The sequence below is a fragment of the Camellia sinensis genome, chromosome 13 (genome assembly GCF_055761805.1).
Source record: "Camellia sinensis isolate YWXY chromosome 13, ASM5576180v1, whole genome shotgun sequence".
NCBI classification, from domain to species: Eukaryota; Viridiplantae; Streptophyta; class Magnoliopsida; order Ericales; family Theaceae; genus Camellia; species Camellia sinensis.
In genome coordinates, this window is record NC_138973.1 from 67,593,286 (window position 1) to 67,613,403 (window position 20,118).

Sequence of the window (20,118 nt, forward strand, 5' to 3'; positions counted from 1 at the left end):
ACAATATTGAGTTTGGATTATGATTCAAGCATTACCGAGATAGATATGACATCAACAATAGTAATGAGCAACTTATGCTACAAATATTTATTTCTCGAGTATCCACAAGATCAACAAAACAACAATCAAGATTAATACTCAATTTATGGCAAATTTATCAACACAGGGCCAAATTCCAAAACATAAACGTCAAGACTACATTTCTCTTACAAGTCAAGATTCAACAAGAGCTTTATTTCCCTCAATAACAAAGCACTAGCTATTTTAGAAATGAAGAACACAAATCCCAAATATATTTTTTGCAAAGCCCAAGTTCATGAACAACAAAAATATATATATATATATATATTCAAGAATGGGGTTTCGGCAATCTAAAATAGCAACACAAATGAAGATGGGTCAATGGAATGCTAGAATCGGCATCGACACAAAAATGGTGGACTGACGACGAGTTGAATCTGGTGTTGGTCACTGGCAAATCCAAGAAAAAGAGATGCCGAAATAAAGTCTGAGGTTGAAAAGAGCGATACGACGCTGAGCTGAAATTGGCACATGTTGTAATTGTTGGAAAATTTGGTTTTAATTAGGCTTATTTTGGGCCATCTTGAGCCCAAAATTGAGTGGGCCCCGAACGTATTTTGGGGCGGGTCCAAAGTAGTGAAGTGTTCCTTGTTGTGTGACAAGTCACACGGTGAAGACGGAACATCAAAATCATTTATGAGTGAATGGGAAGTTGACGTCGTTTTCGGGTCTAACATTATTTTTTTTTTTAGACAAAAATTCATTTGAATTTTTTCAATAAGAAATTATTGTGGGAATTTAATTTAAATCTAAATTCAAATTTTTGGGTTCTTTAGTGGTTTCCTAAAGATTGTCAAATAAATTAATATTTATATTCCAAACAAGTTTTAATAAATCTATTCCACTATTGGCTTTATTTGATTAAACTATTCAAAATAGTTTAATAAAGAATATTCCGACAGTTTGAATAATAGTTCTGCAACGGATACATTTTTCAAAAAGTTTGAAAATTTGTTCCAAGCAACGGTTAGATCCAATTTTCAAACACATCTGTTCATTTGAATTTGGCACCTATTGACCACTTTTTATACCTGTTCGGGCTGTCCAAACAGTCATGATGTTGCCTATATATATTAATCTATTTTCCAGCAATCCAGGGATATAGAAAAAACAGTCTGAAAATGTAACAATCCAGATTTTTAATTATTTTGTAAAATTTATACTAATATTATTTAATCTCAGTTAAGAAAATATATGATTTAGGGGTTAAAATATAAATAAATAATTAATTTTCTGTTAGTATAAGATAAAGTGTAATTTAATTAAGAATTAATTAATTTATATAATTATATCAAAATATTGGGTCAAAATATAATTTTTCTAAATTTAAGATAAATACAAATCTAAGTTGATAACAAGCAAATCAGGTGAATTAAGAAGCAAATCCGCGGGAGATACGGATTGGCCACGTGTTGGCTCGTCGGTGGCGTCATTTTTCTATAAAAAGGGAAGAAGGGATCAGTCTGTAGAAAAGAGAGAAAGAAGAAAGGAAAAAGAAGAAAAGAAAGAAGAAAGAAGAAAGAAAAAAAAAAAAACAAAAAGGAAGGGAAAAATGATGGAAGTTGAAAGGGTTTTTGATAATGGAAAGAAAGAATAAGGTATTAAAGTTAAGGTGAGTTATATTATACCTTGAGTCACTAAAATATATTTTGCGTATGTTTTGACTTACCAAAATCTGTTTTAAACAAGTTATGTTTTTAATAAAAGTTATGTTTTATAAAGATTTCAGTTACGTGGTTTATCTTCTGAACCCTATTTCCTTAAAAGGAAACCCATAGATATGTCTGTTTATATTTTAAAGAATATTTGGCTATGACCTTATATAAAATTATATTTTGTAAGTACCACCACGGGAGTCCCACGCCTTGGGGACTTAAATAACCATTGGCCTTTATTTGGTTACTTTGTGGCCCTCTGATCCATCGACCTCTGTTCTGTTTTGTACCGTGGTTATGGCTATTTACTTACATAATCTATGTGTTTCAGTTCTGCTATTCAAATGATTTCTGCTACTCAAAGGATTTATTTATATAAATGTTTTGGCCTAATTAACTATCCATGGTTATTTCGTGTCCCTTATACTCTTGGTATAATATTTCTCACTCTGCTATGTGCTTATAGTTGTTTACCAATTTTCAGGAAACATGAAATTCTAAAATAGCTTCTGGAAAGTCTTAGATGCGAGGCTGCGGAATAGACATACATAGCACTTTTTTATATGTAAATATCGGCCTTTTTGGTCAATACTTTTTGTAATAAAAATAGAAGCTCCAATGATTATTTTGGTACCCTTACTGAAATATTTCTTCCGCTTGCATTTATTTATTTGTTTAAGAATTGGCCGCAGGTAACTTCAGTTACTGGCCATCACGATGCTTAACCCTTGGGTACGGGGAGCGGGTCGTGACAGAAAAACACCCTTTTGCTGTCCAAATTTTATCTCTGTTTGTATATTATTCATATCATTTTAGGAAAATTAAAGAGAGCATTAGAACACAAGGTTCTAGTTTGCCGTATAAATTTGTGTGGAGTGCTACTACAAATTTGTGAAGATCATTGTATCCTGGGAGATAGATGCCACTCAACCGTAAGCACCGTAGCGGGGCGAATCTGTCTTAAGTACAAAGTGTCACACACTCAACTTGATCTTTTAATTTTTATTTGGTTCTACATAATAAATTCTGTAAGTTTTATTTTTTTTTATTTGGCTTTGTTTCAATTAATTTTATTTACACAGAAGATTGTTCCAACAGTAATCACCAAGAAACGACACCAGAACAAGCAAATGAGGAAATCAAAAGAACCTGTTGTGAGACCATGGGTCACGGAGCATGCAGGATGTGTTGAGAGCCACGCACACAGATCAGATACGGGAGAGAACCAGCGGCCACGGTGGGTCAGCCAAGAACGAGCTGGTTCGACACTGATGCATGTAAACGGTGGTTTGAGTCTCGTTGTTGACAGTGCCAGGAGCTGCGACATGAATAAGCGATGAAGTAGCTAGGCAGGCCAACGCCGCATTGAAAAGACAACGTGGTTGGCATTGGCCAGATCGCGGTTAAAGATAGTGGGTTGACAACGAAGTTGCAGCAGCGGGTAGTGAGCAAACGGTGGTGATCTGTGGTATTACAGATACAAAGCTTCTTTGAAGAAGATAAAGCTTGGGTTGGTCTCAGTTTAGAGAGAGTGTGTGCCAAAAAGTTATGGTATGTGCCGAAATGGGTTTGGCAAAAAAATAAGAGATAAGGATTATACATATACGGAGGCCTTTTGATTTGGAATTTTGTAGAATAAAAAAAATGTGTGGTTCGGTGGTCTATCAATTATTTTAAGAGCGTGTATATATATATCTATATAATAAGGGAGGAAGGTTTTTCAAAATGTATAAAATGTATGTGAGATACATTTAGATTCAAAGGCTCAGATCAATTTTGATAAACATCAATGGTTCGGATGATGATTTATTCCCGCCCAAACCCTATGTGCTCTCTCCCTCTTCCACCTACCCACGTCTCCTCCCCCAGTCCCTCTTTTCTGCCTCCCTCCTCTCCCCCCTTCTCTCTCAGTGCTCGCTGCGCCCAAGGTAGGGTTTCAGATTGAGACCTCTCTCCCCCTCTCCCCCCTCTCTCTTAGTGTTCGCTGCTCGCAAGATAGGGTTCCGATTAAGAACTGGGTCACCGAGTTGGCTCCTCTGTTCCACGACCAACTTCACTACCACCACAGATTCTTTCTCTGTTCGACGCCTTCGTCTTCTCTTTCTCTCTCTGCTTCGAACCCCCTCCGATACCTCTCTCGGTGAGCCAATTGTTGTTTGATTTGAAAATGGGTATGTCTATAATGGTTTAAATTAATGTTTTTGTTTATCATCATCAAAGCATCATCTAAACCTCCATTGAAAACAGTAGGTGATGCTTTGGTTCAGATAATTTTCTTTTGGGCATCGCAATTTCTTCCTCTCTCTCTCTCTCTCTCTCTCTCTGCTGTGTCTGTTCTTTGTGGTTGGTACTTCAATTCATATTTTCAAATTTGATCAAAAAATGGTTGAATACAGATCAAACCATTTCATCAAATCTAAATCAAATCAAGGGATTTGTAAAAAAATTTCACCAAATATTCAACAGTCATATTTTTAATGAAATTTCAAAAAGAGTAATTATTGGATATGCGTTTCTTTCATTAAAAATGGTTAAAACAGATCTTTAGGATAGGTTTGGATTTTTTTAGAAAGATTTGATGAAATAAAATAGAGTAAGGTTTGAGTGTTCCATATTAGATCAAGCTTTTAACCAAAATTTCTCTAAAATTTGATGAAAAAAAGAGACTAGGGTTGGAGATGCTCTTAGTATAGTGATCATGCTCTTATTTGTATCTCAGTTAACCAAAATTTCTCTAAAATTTCATAAAAAAAAAGAGACTAGGGTTGGAGATGCTCTTAGTATAGTGATCCTGCTCTTATTTGTATCTCAGTTATGCTGCATCAAATCTAGGCAGCAATTGCATATGGATTTGCTCTCATTCATCAATTCATTGCGTGTATGTATACATATTTTTGGCTATGTTATATACATAAGTATGTGGATTTAGTGCATGCATGTGGTTTGTATAATTTGACATTGGGTATGTCTTTAGTACATTGATTCTACATTATTTGTATCTCAGTTATGCTTCATTTTAATTTAATAACTAATCTATATGAGTTGTAGAATTTGAATGGATGTGCTATACTCATTGATGACTTACTGAGAGAGTTCATGAAAAGGCAAAGAATCAAACATTAGTTAAGAATTGGAGGCAAGTAATCTTAGTGACACGTTTTTTTTTTCTTTTTCTTTTTCCTTTTTTAAATGTTGTGACTGAGGAGGATGAACTAGACACTTCCTACTATTTTTGGTCTCAAAGGTACTGACTCAACACACACAGAGAGTTAATGAAATGTTTGATTCTTTAATGAGAAATGGATGTTAATTTTTTATTTATAAAATGGGTTTTTCTGTATTATGAGTTTTTCTATTGTTTGCTAAATACTCATAAATATATATGGATCTATAAATACTTCTAAATTTGCTAAATACGCTTTCCTATATTTATTGGGCTTTTTGTGTTTTTCTATTTTGTTTCCCCTTTATTTGGGAGTGGTGATTGGTAAGTTGTGATAAAAAATATATATCTATATGATAAGGGAGAGTGGTTTTTGAATTTTGATGGGACTGTTTTCCTTTTGTCAAAATATGAACCGTTGGATCGATTCAATCCAACAGCTAAAAAATGTCCAAGAGACATTATATTTCAATGGTGGATTTACAATGCTGATTCAATCCTACGGTGTCCAAGAGATTCAAATACATTTTCAATGGGTGCTAGATTCAAGAGCAGATCGGTGTTTCTTCTTCCCTTCCATCCATCTCTCTCTCTCTCTCTCTCTCTCTCTCTCTCATTCAAGAGCAGATCAGCGACTTCGCAGATAGAGAGTTTGTTGGGTAGCCTTGCTAGATCGATGGGTCCAAATCGGTGACATCGCGGCAACAAATCGGTGTTTCTTCTTCCCTTTCATCCATCTCTCTCTCTCTCATTCAAGAGCAGATCGGCGACTTCGCAGATAGAGAGTTTGTTGGGTGCTAGCCTTGCTAGAGTTTGTTCATTCCTCATGAGGTTTCGACCCCTTTGTAAGGTTTTCACATACCATTCCTCATAAGGTTTTCCAAAATCTTGACTTTTTTTTTTTTTTTTGTAAGGTTTTCTTTGTGTGCATACATATTGATATATTGATTACAGATTTTTTTTTTTATTTTTTTTGTTTGAAGCCACAGAGATCATCAATTGAAGAGTTGGTTGCACAGATTTTTCTTTGTTTTTTTTCTTTGATTTTGAATAATTATATATTGATATATTGATTACATATTTTTTTTGTTTTTTTTTTTGTTTAAAGCCACAGAGATCACCAATTGAAGAGTTGGTTGTACAGATTTTTCTTTGTTTTTTTTCTTTGATTTTGAATAATTAATAACTGTTGATTTGTTGATTACAGTTTAACTGTTGATTACGGATTGATTTTTCTTTGATTTTGAATAATTAATAACTGTTGATTACGGTTTGATTTGTGGAAATTTGGGGAAATTTTCAAGAATTAAAAACTGTTTTCATTCACCACCTTAAGAGAAAAACTTCATTCAAGAATTTATAAATCAGCCACTCTTTATTTATTACCAAATACCTGTAAGTATAATAGTCTGATATGAATCATGATTATTTGTTTTTTTTTTAAGCCTTATTTTTTGTCCTCTTACATTTTATTATTATTCATAAGGTTGTCAATATCAGCAAAAGTGCATGAAAAAGAAAAGATCATATGAATTCATCTAATATTCATCAACTCCTAATTTTTTCTTTGTTCAGCCACATAGATCATTTTTTTCTTTGTTTTTTTTTTCTTGAGTATTGTTTTTCTTTAATTTTTGGTGCACTTTTATGGGCTTTGTTAATTTTGGGTGCACTTTACTTTACTTTAATTTTGTGCAACTATTGTATTAAGTTACTCTATTGAATGGTTGTTACCAAAATGTTCGAAACCCATTCTTGGTATCTTCTCTTATATTGATTTAGTAGGAATTATTGGAAATAAGAAGAATGTTCTGCATTTTTTGATAATGCAGAACATTTCTGAGTGTTTATTCTTACTTGGACATGCATGTTGTTTATTCTTAATTTTTGATATTTTTCTTTTATACTATATGTTTTCTGTTTTTAACCTAATGCATATGGATAGGTAGATGGAACTTACATAATATCGAAAATTAAGTATGTACACTAGCTCGGGACTCCACAAAATAACATGAAAAAAGCTGCTTGAGGGCATCAAGTTTGCAATGCCTTTGATAGTTCGATTTATTTTTCATGGTGCAATTAGTGATCCAATTTTGTAAAAGAATTCTTCTACCAGATTTTGGAAATTTGATAGTTCAATTTATTTTTTGTGGTGCAAATTAGTGATCCAATTTGGTAAAAGAATTCCTTCGCTATATCCTTCGATTAAATAGACTTTTTCCTTTCTATTTTTAGAAAAATAGACTTTCTAGATGTAATTCTATTTAATGATTAATTTTTTCCCCTTGCAGGTGTGGTTTATGGCGGGGTTTTCACACATTTTTATGAGGTCAGTCATTTTTTTCCCTGCATTACTTAAAGCTATCAATTGGCTTGCTGAACTTTATAGGGTTTCTGAGAATCATTGTGGAGTTTCTGAGAATAGTCAATTAAATTTTTTACAAATTTTACTTCAACAAGGTAAAACTTAATTACGATGGATTATTTTTATTTGGTAAATTACTTTTATAAGTTTTATTGCACAAAAACAACAAAACAAGGCATACCCCATAGCAAACAAAGAAACAACAGTCTCAAAGAACCTTAAAAGAACGCAAGTAGAAACCATCTAATCAAAGCAATAAAGACAAACAAAACCTTAAAAGAAATTCCCATAGGTTACAATCATGCCTATTCATTCCTCCAAAAAATTCTAGAGTTCCTCTCAATCCAAACACGATATATAGGGGTAACAAATAATAATGTTCCCAAATGGGCCTTCATATTTGTTGTGTGTTATGCAACAAAGATGAGGAGAATCACTATCATATAATTTTATGCAACAAATGGGCCTTCCTACTATGTTTCAATGGTATCTTCTCTCATATTTTTGTTTTCGGTTTGATTTTGTGGAGAAATGGGAATCATCCCAATAATTTTTTAACTTGCTTTTGGATAATGGGAAGCATCCAACTACCAATATTATTCTTCTGGGTCTGTGTTCTGTTATTTTTTTGCGATTTTTCTATGTGGGTTTTCTAAGTTTAGGCTTAAGTTACAATAATGTTGTATATATTTTTTCTTTGTTAGGAATAGATATCATTTCTTTACTTACATTTAGCTGAACCTTTTGGATTCACTTTTCTAAATTCTATACCGCTCAGATTCACTTTTCTAACACCTATAAATTCAATTTTGTTATAGAATTGTTGGTTTTCTTCTTCAACATTACCTTTGGTCAGGTAACTAATTGCAAATTTTGCTAGAAAGTTGTGGCAGTTGTTTTTGATAGTCAAATTTTGGATGTTCTGTAAAATACCTCAATTAAAATAGTTTACTTATATAATTATGCTTTTTTGTTGTTCAAATAGTGAGTGAATCTATCAAGCCAAGTAAATGACTAAACAACCTTTCCTACAGAGAGTTTGATTAACCATGCTTGAATGCACTTAGTGCTGGTAATGTGAATTTCCTAATTGATCAAAGTTATCTTATAGTTTATTCTACATTCCCCCCCCCAACACACACACACACACAAAAATAGTGACTGAATCCACCATAGTTTATTTTCTACACTCCCCCCAAATAGTGAATGATACATGCCTTGGATATTTGGTAAGGTTAACAAAAATATAGATATATTCAAATTGGTGAATCAATCAATGGGAGTTGGATCTTATTTTTAATAATAAACAGTGGGCAATTTTAGGGAGTTGATTTTAGATAATGGATAATGGAGCTTGCTTGCTTATATTTTTTATTCTTCCTTTTGCTTCAGGTACATATGCCTTGGCTTGAAGGTGTGTTTGATTAGCTCATAAAAAGTTGTATGGCTTTGTTTGCTACAATGGTTGATTAGGTAATTTGTCAATAATTTGTTGCTTATCTATTGTTTAACTTGGCTTCATTTTACATGTTGTGAAAATTAAGAATCTTAAATTTCTACTAACTAGGTTTCATTTTATATGTTGGCTATCTTTTGGATTATTAGCTAGATGCAGAGATGGTAGAGAAACAAGAACCAAGAAGAGCGAGTACTTGATTTTTTTATGCTAATAATTTAGGTCTTCTATTTTAATTTTTGAATTTCATACTATTTTGATGATAATCATTGTGATAATTTTTACTGTAATTTTAAAAATTAGCATTGTTTGAATGCCTTTATGTTTGATTTTATTGTTTTTCAAAAACAAGATGTTTTAGTTTGTTTTGATTAGACTTGAAAAATTCAAGTTAGACAATTAATGGAAGTGTTGTGTGGGTCTATTAGTGAATGTTTCAAGAAATGGAGAGCAATGGCACAACGGCCCATTTAACAAGTGAGCCTTTTTTTTTTCTTCACAATTTTAGAAGTTTATTTATTGAGTTTCTTTTTATTGGAATTTTTCTTCTTGAAAGGTGATTTTGGGGGTGGAAGAGAAATTTAGATTATATTGATTCAATAGAATAACTTTGCCTATTACTTTTTTCACACCTTATAACTCTACCAGTGCTTATAATCAATTAAAATTTTAATTTTAAGACTTAGACACTGTAGGCACAATTGTATATTCATTTTAAAATATATGTGATAAAAAAATGTGGTTATAATAAATTAAATTTTTGATTGGATGGGTTAGAGTCAATTTTTTTCTTCTTCTTCCCTTTACTCCTGTGACTCTTAACTCAATATATTTTTGTTTCATTGGGTGAAAATCGTATGTTATTTTTTACAGGAGCTGAGCCTATTCTTTCCTTTTTTTCTTTTTTTTCATTTTTTTTCTCTTCTTTTTCTCTCATTTTTTATTTTACTTTCAAAGTGAGGATTGTAAGTTCTGATAAAAAATAAAACTAATTATGCTTTCAGCTTTGCCAGTTAAACAATGCTGAGATTGGCTCAATGAGGTTTAGAAAGAATTTGTTAAAAAAAAAAAAAAAAAAAAAAAACAATAAAGAGGTCTAGAGTAACAAAAGTCAGTTTTAAGCCAATTGGCCGTTTTGATTTTTCTTCAAATATTTGGTTTTGGAACTACATTAATTCAGTAGACTATCTACGTTATTAGTTAGTCATCTTGGAGTAATGAGTGATGGCATAAATTTACTTTATGCTTGAAGCAGTTTAAACCTGCTTTATGCTTTTAATTAGATGATTATGCATAATGGTACCTCATAAGTGAAGAAGAAGGTGGTTTCACTTTCAACCCTTAATGTTTGTTTTCAACTATTCACTTCTGTATTTATTTTATTTGTGTTAAAAAAATAAAGTTATCTGGAAATGATCCTGTGAAAAATTATCCTGTACAAACATTATGATACTTTGATTAATTGTTTTATTTCTTTTGTTTTGATTGCTATATTTCTATAAATCAATTTCTAATATCTGATTTCCCTCTTGCTGCAGTTCATGAATTTTTGACACAGTTCATCAGTTTCTATAATGAAAGTTATTCAATTTTTTTTTTTTATTTCTCTCATAATATTTTTCATTAAAGTTTTGATAAATATGTCATTTCCTTTCTCCCTCTAATCATTAGTTTTCTCCCAAATTTTAGTTTTTTTATTTTCTGCTATTTTCATATTGTGTTGTGTTTTTTTGCTGGTGGTCATCAATTTCTAGGTTCTCAATATAATCAAAGGTACAACTCTCTCACACAATTTTTCTTTATTACATCTGTTTCATTAGTTATATAATTTTGATAAAAGTTAAATTGTTTGGTTTGTTACTTTTTTAGTTATGTTTTAAACAAAGCTCCCTTTCCATTTACATAAAAGATAGGCAAAATGGGACTAATGAGCAGTAAACCATGATTAAAAAAAAAAATAGTATTACTCAAACTTTTTGCTTTTATTTGCTTTTTTCACTAGATTATTTTTCTTAATCTTTCTTTTTTTCTTATGGAGCTTAGTAAAGGGTGTTGTAGTAGTCTTTATAGCTTTTCTGTTAGTGGTTTTGGTGAATGTTAAAGTAGTGGAATGAAATTGAATGGATTAGTATGACCTATGCACTGTATACTAGATTTCTTTTCCCCCCATAAGAAAGTGTTGGCTTGGCCATTATATATTTTGGTGATTGTTGGGAGTATGTGTTGAAAATTTAAACCAAAAAGAAAATGTGCATAATGAGGATTGAAAAAAGAAAAGAAAAAGGAAGATAAACAAAGATAAATCTCTTCTTTTTTTTTTTAGTGAACACACAGACTAATCTTAGGTAACAAAATGTCTTTCTTAAGACAATATACGTTGGTAAATTTTCAGTTACTTTGGAAATAACTCTGTGCTTAGTTTTGGAATCCCCCATTGTCAAAATAAAAATTGATGTCTAATTCTCTTTTAAATTGGTTTTTCAGGATTTATAAATTTACATTTTATTTAAGAGAAAACTAAAGTTGTAGGTTCTTTTTTCCTCTCTATTTCTGTCTTCTCTTTTTTAACCTCTTGGAATATGAGGACAACAAAATCGTGGTGTAGAGTTTTTGTTGTCCCATTGTTCTTCTTGCCTGGTTTAGTTAATAAAGGAAAACAAGTGTTTTCATTTTTTGTCAAGTACATAATAAAGGTAGTAAAACTAGATAAAGAAATATGTGAAGAAAGCGAGTTGGACTGTGTGTGATGACAAGTGGTGTTTGATAAATGATAGATGCTTTTGAGCAGTTAGAAAGTTTATTACATACTACGTGATGTTGATTTGAAAATACTGAACATTACACATTTTTACTTTAATCCATCTAATCTAACTTTATTATTATTTTTCAAATTTAATTTTTATTTTTTTTTAATTTCAGGTATCGATATTAGAATGGCTATTGAACGACTTTCAAATCCTTTTAACTTTGGCTAATTTTTAGGGCAACAATTTCATTTTTAAAATTGTCTTAGTTAATGTAATTGATGGCTTCTTACAAAAAGTACAAAATAAAAGAGAAATAATCTTGGGATTAATCTTGTCCTGTCCGATCTTCTCCTGTCCAATTTTATTACGGGTATACACTGTCATCCCAACTTTAATCTTAAGATTAATCTTGGGACAAAATGTTTGGAGATATTGGGATTAATCCCAACATCAATTTTATAGCAATTGTCATCCCAACATTAATCTCAAAATGTTGTCATTGGGGTTTACCATCCCAACATCCTAACATAGATGGACATGAGTAATGACCCATCACTACTGATTGTCCTATATATAATGCAAAGGACTCCCAGATTGGGGACACACTAATAGACCTTCTTGAGACTCCTTTAGCTTTGCCATTCTATGTCAATAACTCAATTTTTTTTTCATGTTTTTTAATTTCCCAACAGTGGCTTCAAGACCCATCGTTCAACACCAAAATAGAGGTATTTTACATTGTCTATTGAATTTCCCTTTCTCTGCTCTTGATCGCTGTTGTTGGTTAATTATGTTGTTTGGATTTATTGTTTGAACTCTGAATCCTGAAGGATTTGTTGTTTGGATTTGTTGGTTGATAATATTTTGTATTATTTTTAAGATTTCATGTACAGCACACAGTGCTTCCCTTTTGGAATAGTCAACCTTCTATTTGACATGTAACTTTATAGAGATATGTCCAATTTTGGAGTTAATAATTATGTATTTTGGAGTTGAGTCCATCTCAATCTCAATTAAACAGTGGACGTTTTATTTCTAGGCTTTTAAGTCTGTACAAAATTTGTCAAAAATTTACCAAATAGGTTTTTGTTTTCAAGCTTCTTTTTTTCTCCTTCCTTGAAAGTTCAAACATTGAGTTTGCATTTGCTTTGATTGTTGGAAAACTTTGTTCTTTACCTACTTGCAAAACTTTTTGCTTTATTGTTGACTGTAAATAAAATAACATAACAACAACTTAAAGATCGCATAAACACGTAATTAAACTAAAATAAAACTATTTGGGCGTTAATTGAATTTCATTTGAAAACTCACCTATGTTCTTATAAAGTTTAATTTTAAATCCCTTTTGTAAATCAAAGTATAAAAAAATGCAGCGGATAAAATGTTTAGATTATACCTTTAGATGATAGAACCTCGTGGATAAATCACGTGCTTCTAGAATCTGATAAACCAACCTAGCAGTGAAGTGATATTACAGATTGAATATCACCCACACAAATCACAGTGCAAATGACTTGATCGTTGTTTTTGGGAGAGAGTCAGTATATGGGTAAAACTCAGATCATACGTTGTTTCTCTCTTAATCACCCATAACCCATATTTCAGATATATAATATGTTATTATTATCTATCCATATCAGTTAATGGAGATAATATCTGTATCCTGAGTGGTTATCCTAAATAGGTTTGAATTCAATTTTAAAACCTATTTGGATAATGTTCAAATTCAAATTCAAATGGTCATGCCACATGGGCGCCCATTACTAACATCTCCCACTCGCACATGAGTTGGCATGACACTGCCACATCTCTATCTCAATCTCCCTAAAAATGAATAATCTCATACTAGCCAATGCACCGTGCGACTGCTGAGAACACCTGCATGTGGGAGCTCTATACTAGAAACTCAATATGAGTCAGCATAGAGACATCAACCCAAAAAGAACAGAAATAGTGTCTCATGTACCCAGACCCATCTAGCTACATCAGTCCAAAAACATCTCTAATCCCTCAAAGAGCATGTTTGACTCTCCTAGGTCCCACATTATATTCACACCCAATCAGCATCCCATAAAGAGCGATGTGAGTTGTCGACAGTGAATATAGAGCAGAGATGTAGAACTAGATGATCTTCCCTTTACCTTCATATCATTCAATTTGAAATTGACCGCTTTCCCAGTAATGTCCCTTAAAGCCGAATCATACATGACCGCAGGCAACATACAAAAGTAGCTGAACATCAACTCCTCATCTTATGGCATAGTCAAAAGTCACAAAAGGCACAAAGTGAAGTCATTTAGGAAAAAATGACTTTTAGGACTCATACGGTGAAGAAACATGGATCCATTCTTTCACCTCGCTAACGGGTCGATAAGCACATGTAGTATGAATGTATGTTATAGTGGAGTTACTCTTCCAAAGAGTGATGTTAAACTCACACACCATACAGATCTTAGTCTAGTCGCTCTTAAGCGCACGAGTCGCTTCCTAGCATCTAACTCAAATTCTCTATTTGCTCGCCTCTCAGGCATCAAATGAGATCTCGCATCTGGCTATCCATAACAGACATATCATGGAAAAGTGGGTACTCTTATATCCATGGTCGGTCTCTAACAAGACCTCATCTTGGCTCTAACCAAGGCGACATAGCTAGTGGATAATTTTAGCTTCTAGTCTCATCCTTACTTGCTACCTAGCGCTAAGGGCGATTACTCGTGTGAGTGAGCCAATCTTGCCTGCTAACATCAATTTTATTATTTTGTGTATGCTAATTCACAAACCATTACTAAAAGTAGTAAACATAAATGTGTAATAGAAACAAGTATGAATACTAGTGGCATAAATATCCCCAAAAAATGAGTTCAACTGAATACACATAAAAATATCACCACCTACGTAGTCCTAAAGCCCTAACATGTGTACGATAAACATCTCTAGCAATGGGCTTAGTCAAAGGGTCCGCAACCATGCGACTCGTAGGGATGTGCTCCAAGATCACTTCTTTCTGCGCCAAAATGTCTCTGATAAAGTTGAACCTCACATCAATGTGTTTGGTTTTGCCATGGTATTTAGGATCCTTAGCATAAGCGAGTGCAGCCATGCTGTCACAATGGATAGTCACAGGGTCTGAAGTATGTGTGACAACATCCAAATACTGAAGGAATCTCCTCAACCACACGGCTTCCTGAACGGCAGATGAACAAGCCACAAACTCAGCCTCCATAGTCGATAAGGCGATACAGGATTGCTTCTTACTGCTCCAAGAAATAGCACCATCGCTAAGCATGAAAGCATATCCTGAAGTAGACTTACGCTCATCTAGGTCTCCTCCCCAGTCAGCATCACAATAGCCAACTAGATGTAGATCTGAACTCTGGTAGCGAAGTGTGTAATCTGCAGTCCCTCTAAGATATCGTAATATCCTCTTAACTGCTTTCCAATGAGCTGGTCCTGGGTTGGATTGGTAATGACTCACCAATCCGACTACATAACAAATGTCAGGACGTGTACACATCATAGCATACATCAAGCTTCCAACAGCATGTGCATAGGGAACACGGGCCATCTTTTCATTTTCTTCTTGAGTCTTAGGACCCATATCAAGGCTTAGGCTCTCGCCTTTTGCAACAGGAGTGTCAATGGGTTTGCAGCTCTGTATCTGGAACCGCTCTAGAATAGTCTTAATGTAAGTCTCTTGAGACAAACCAAGAAGTCTCCTAGAGCGATCCCTAAGGATCTTAACACCGAGCACATAGCTCGCCTCACCCATGTCCTTCATTTCAAATGTAGAGAACAACCACATTTTAGTGGCGACAATCATCTCCTTGTCATTTTCAGCCAATAATATGTCATCTACATATAATGACAATATCAGAAAAATGTCCTTGGACCGCTTAACGTACACACAGTGATCTTCATCAATCATCGTAAACCCATTAGAAACAATGGCTCGATGAAATCTCAGATTCCACTGTCTGGATGATTGCTTTAAGCCATAAATAGATCGTTGAAGCTTGCAAACTTTGCGCTCCTGACCTACTGCCACAAAGCCTTCTGGTTGATCCATATAGATCTCTTCATCCAATTCTCCATTGAGAAATGCAGTTTTAACGTCCATCTGATATAGCTCTAAGTCCAACTGAGCTATTATGGCCAGGATTAGGCGAATAGAGGCAAACCTTACAACTGGTGAAAAAGTTTCCTCATAGTCCACACCCTCTCGTTGGGTGTAACCTTTCGCCACTAGGCGAGCCTTATACCTTTCTATGGAACCATCTGCCTTGCGCTTGATTTTGAGAACCCATTTGTTCCCAATAGTCTTGCACCCTAGCGGCAAATCAACCAAGTCCCAGACATGATTTTTCTTCATAGACTCTATTTCTTCATCCATTGCAGTACTCCATTCTTTACTAGCAGGGGATGAGAGAGCCTCTTTGAGATTCTTAGGCTCCATCTCATCACTCGGAGCAATCATGAATGCTTCCCCTTCAATCTCAAAACGACGACGGGGTATAGCTCCACGTTTGCTTCTACGTAGTTGAGAATCCTGAGAATCCTCATCCATTGGATCTAATCCATGGGTAGGTAGATCGCTCCCACTGTCTCTAGGAGCTTGAGGAATTATTTCCTCATTCTCTACTAGGTTACTAGATGCGCCTTCAAGTAGATCCTCCATCTCGTAGAGTTCTACTTCTCTAGTTACCTCACCTCTGCTAGGGAAATCCTCCTCTAGGAAATCCACATCTCGCGACTCAATTTCAGTCACACTTCCATCCGGATGCTCCCCAACAAACACAAAGCCCTTAGAATGCTCACTATATCGAATAAAGATACACTTCTTTCCTCTAGGGCCCAACTTCCCAAACTTATGAGAAGCGTTGTGTATGTAAGTTGCCGAACCCCAAGGCCGCAAATTGCCCAAATCAGGCTTTTTGCCAGTCCACATCTCATATGGGGTGGAAGGAACTGATTTGGAGGGCACACGGTTAAGGACATAGGCAGCAGTCAACAAAGCATCTCCCCAATAAGAAATTGGAAGATTAGCTTGCGCCATCATTGATCTAACCGTGTCAAGCAATGTGCGATTCCTTCTCTCCGCTACACCATTTTGTTGCGGAGTCCTAAGAATTGTCAATTGCCTGATAACTCCTTTTTCCTCACAGAGCACTTTAAATTGCTCAGATAGATACTCACGTCCTCGGTCAGTCCTTAGAGCCTTAATGCTCTTGTCTAATTGATTCTCAACCTCATTAACATACCGTCTAAAGCAATCCAATGCTTCTGACTTGTGAGAAATCAGATAGACATGACCAAAACGCATGCAATCATCTATAAATGTGATGAAATAAGGGGCTCCATGCCTTGCCCTCACATTCATTAGTCCACATATATCAGAATGAATAAGTTGCAATGGGATAGATGCCCTTATGGCTTTCCCAAATGGTTTCCTTGTTGCCTTTCCAGCAAGACAGTGCTCACAAGTAGGCAAAATGACTCTAGCGAGTGGGCCTAAAAGACCTTCTCTAGCCAATCTAGTCATCTTGTCTTGCCCAATGTGGCCTAATCTAGCATGCCATCTTATAGAATCATTATCACAAAAAGATGCAATATTAGAAATAGAGCCATTGGTATTTTTATTAAGACTAGAATCATCCACATCCAAAACTAAAAAACCATCTGAAAGATAACCAAAACCATAAAAAATTGTTCCCAAATAAATGCTAACGCCATTATTCTCAAAACAAAAGCTAAAACCAAGGCTCATCATGCTAATAACTGAAACTAAGTTTCACCGAATATCTGGAGCATAAAGAACATCATGAAGATACAAGGTGCGCCCTCGTCGCATTTCCAGCTTGAATGTGCTAATGCCAAGCACCTCCACACTGGACTCGTTTCCCATGTAAACTTTTCTGCTCCCAGCAGGTACTCAGCGATACTCAACGAACCCTACTCTGTTCCTCGCGATGTGGTCTGTTGCTCCGGAGTCTACAACCCAAAAATGAGGAGAATGAGCAATTAATGCTTGACTAGACACAAAGCATTGAATGCGAGAAATTAAGTAAAGGAGTACCTTCTTCTGCTCAGGGCAATCCCGAGCGAAGTGTCCTTCTTTGTTACAGTTAAAGCATGTCAATTTAGCCTTTGCCTTCTTACCACCTCTCTTGCCCCTACGCTTGAAATTTCTAGCACCATTGGGCTTAAGCGCAGTCGCTGCTTGCTTCTTAGGGGCACCTTTTGCTTTTCCACGTTTGAACTGAGAAGTCCTACATGAGCTTGACTCAACCACCATAGCAGAACCATCAGACTTAGCCACCTCAAGGCGCTCAGCCTCTAGCTCCAAATGACGCGATATGTCTTCGAATGTTTTCACACTCTCATTATGCATCATGTTCTGTTTCATCTGCTCCCAAGAATTTGGCAGAGAGCGTATCACAGCCTGTACTTGCTGCTCTTGAGTCAAATTATGCCCAGCAGCCGCAAGCTCACGTATCATGGCTGACATGACTCTCAAATGCTACTTCATCAAGTGATTCGCCCTTTTCTGATATGAGTCAAACCTCGTAGTCAGCCCACGTAGCTTTGCCAAAGAGGTAATACCAAACTTTTGCTTGAGAGCTTCCCACATCTCAAATGCAGTCGGGCAATGCTCAAACTCACTAATCAAGTCGTTGTGCATGCTGCTCAACATAGTAAAGCGCGCACACCGATCTTTGTTACACCAAGTCTGAAAGGCTTCAAGATCACGATGATATTGAGCTATATTGCCCTGCTCTGGCTCAACCATCACTTGTTCAAGCGTGGTCAACACTTCTTGCTCATTGAGGAGGTATTGGATCTTACGACGCCATATATCATAATTGTCGCCATCCAATTTCTCTCCCTTAGTTAAGTCTGCCACCACTGTCTTAGCAGCCATTTCTACATACAGAGTAAATAAATGCGCAGGGGATATTAATGATAGCAACACAAAACAAAATATTTTGCAGCAAAAAGAATCTAAATTAAATAATGATAATTTTACACATGTCTCAAGATCGAAAATTTGCTATGCTTGTAATCATCTCTTGCGCCTCTAGTGATAATTATCAAAATTTAATTTCATTCCATGCGCAAAAAATAATCAAACAATCTCCCACTACTTATGGCATATACAAAACATGATAAATTCCATACAATAGCATCTCAATGTAAATTTACAAACAACTCATGCTATATTTATTTAATGATGGAATTCAAATAAATAAATAAATAAATAATCATGCTTCTTTAATTGCAACATATTAAAAATCCAAAAAATATGTTGTATTCAATATTCAGATTATGCCATAATTAAAGTGTACATCATTTTTGAAATTTTCTGGAATTTTAAATAACTAATAAACACACATAAAATTAGAAATAAAAAATCCAAAAACTGATAAACAGAAACAATATTCAGATTATGCCATAATTAAAATGTACATCATTCTGAAATATTTTGGAATTTTAAATGACTAATAAATACACATAAAATTAGAAATAAAAAAATCCAGAAACTGATAAAATGAGACAATATTACCAGTAAATAATAAAACCTTTCAGAAGTCTACAATAAATATTTCAACCCCAGAAAATTATTTATGCAATACCAGAAGCATTTTAATGCATAAAACATGAATTATTAACACAGAAAAAATATTTTATATTTTCGTAAAATTTTCAAAATTTTACAGAATGTAGAAAAATTAATTCTAAGTCTAACAGTACAAGTCACGCATAAAACAAATATGTAATGAATTAATTATAACCATTTAACGCGATTCAGAATTAAAAACAAAACAAACAGCGCCTAATACATCAGCAGGCAAGCCAGCCGAGCCGGCGGAGGAAAACGGCGCGGCTCAACGAGCCCGGCTCAGCACACGGCTCAGAGCGCAGCTCGGCGCGCGCCGCGGCTCGGTGCGCGGCTCAGCCCGCGGCTTAGAGCACGGCGCGCGTGGACAGCACCGCTGACGCATGCGTGAGGGCGCGTGCAGGCGCGTCGGCAGGGCATCTGGCACGTGGGAGCGCGTGGAAACGGCTCACGGCGTCAGGTGGCGCGTGCAGACCACGCGCTACCTTCCAGGGTGTTTTTTGGTCCGATTTTTGTACTGTCAGATTCCTTTTTTCAAAAAAAAAAAACCATTTATGGTATGAAAAAAGATATTAATGAACATAAAAAAATATATTTATGCTCTTAATCTGATAAAAGTAGATTTTTTTCTCCTTTACAAATATTCATGTATATAATGTATACATATACATATAAAAATATACACATGATTAAAGGAAACACGAAAATATCCATTAACTACGCTTTAATATCAATGTAAATCAAAGTATAAAAAAATGCAGCGGATAAAATGTTTAGATTATACCTTTAGATGATAGAACCTCGTGGATAAATCACATGCTTCTAGAATCTGATAAACCAACCTAGCAGTGAAGTGATATTACAGATTGAATATCACCCACACAAATCACAGTGCAAATGACTTGATCGTTGTTTTTGGGAGAGAGTCAGTATATGGGTAAAACTCAGATCATACGTTGTTTCTCTCTTAATCACCCATAACCCATATTCCAGATATATAATATGTTATTATTATCTATCCATATCAGTTAAT

At 34.7% G+C, this 20,118-nt stretch overlaps 1 pseudogene; it reads right to left on the reverse strand.

Moving 5' to 3' along the window:
• LOC114259142 (lysophospholipid acyltransferase 1-like) overlaps positions 1–20,118 on the reverse strand; it is a 64,831-nt pseudogene that overhangs the window by 28,861 nt on the left and 15,852 nt on the right.